Below are 1177 nucleotides of genomic sequence, written 5' to 3'. Positions count from 1 at the left end.
ATAGAGTGTAAGCTCTTTGAAGGCAGGGACTGTTTTATTTTTCTTTATATTCCCATGCATATAGTAAGCACTTAATAAATTCTTGTTGAGTGCTAGCTTTGGAAGCATATTTTTTTTTCTGGTGGGGCAATGAGGGTTAAGTGACTTGCCCAGGGTCACACAGCTAGTGTCAAGTGTCTGAAGCTGGATTTGAACATAGGTCCTCCTGAATCCAAGGCTGGTGCTTTATCCACAGCACCACCTAGCTGCCCCTGGCATATTCTAAAAAACTGGAAAGATACTGAGAAGATTAATATGGTCATTATGTAAGGATGACATGCAAATTTATGGTGTTCTAATTATAGATATTATAAATATTATATATAATGTAAATAAACAAATAAATTAATAACATTTATGAATTAATGAATGAATAAATGAATGAAAGCTTGTTGATTGACTGGTAATCAAATTCTCATTGATAAAACCCTAGATCCTTGAAATATTGAAGAATAGGGTGCTAGTGACATCTCAGACATGAAGCAATGTTCCAAATAACCATCTACCCAAGTGGACTAACTAAAAAGATTCTGGTTTCATCCAAGTAAGAATACTGGTTTTCTTCCTTGATTCCACTTTACCCAAGTAGTGAAATATATAGGACTTCAGGTCCTTCCATGTCTTCAGGAAAGGGGAAAAAGAGCAGGTTCCTCCTTCCCACTCCTGGGAACAGGGCACCCCTGGCCTTTGTGGGATTGATTCACCTCCAATTATTTGGGATGGGTACAGGTCCCAGGAGAGCTCACTGTGACAATTCATATTTTATACCATGAAGAAGTATCAGACTCCAGAGTTTCCTAAGATTAAAAACAAATTTTTATGGTGAATAATAGATATATATGTCATTATGCATATAATGCTACCATAATGATATGACTGGGTTTATCCCTCTACATGCTGTTGTTTGAGGAAAGGTTACATTCACCTATTGATTTGTGCTTCAGAATCTTGGAGGACAGAGGAAATATGGAGACTCCCAACAGGTATGTTTCTTGGCTAAGAGATCAGTTGAAGGAAGTTTACTGATTAGCCATGACCTCAGCTTGGAAATGCTCAGGGAAAGACAACAGATTGTATGATGCTTCAGTTCCTGGCGTTAGGACCTCCAGGGAGGGGTAGAATCTTGCTTAGACACCTC

General features: G+C 38.1%; 1 pseudogene; it reads left to right on the top strand.

The window, feature by feature from the left end:
• The first annotated feature begins 245 nt into the window (after positions 1-245).
• LOC122745031 lies at positions 246-346 on the top strand (annotated as a pseudogene).
• The last annotated feature ends 831 nt before the right edge of the window (positions 347-1177 follow it).

The sequence above is a fragment of the Dromiciops gliroides genome, chromosome 2, assembly GCF_019393635.1.
Source record: "Dromiciops gliroides isolate mDroGli1 chromosome 2, mDroGli1.pri, whole genome shotgun sequence".
Taxonomy (NCBI): domain Eukaryota; kingdom Metazoa; phylum Chordata; class Mammalia; order Microbiotheria; family Microbiotheriidae; genus Dromiciops; species Dromiciops gliroides.
The sequence above is the reverse complement of the archived record's forward strand: the minus strand, read 5'-3'. Positions and strand labels throughout refer to the sequence as shown.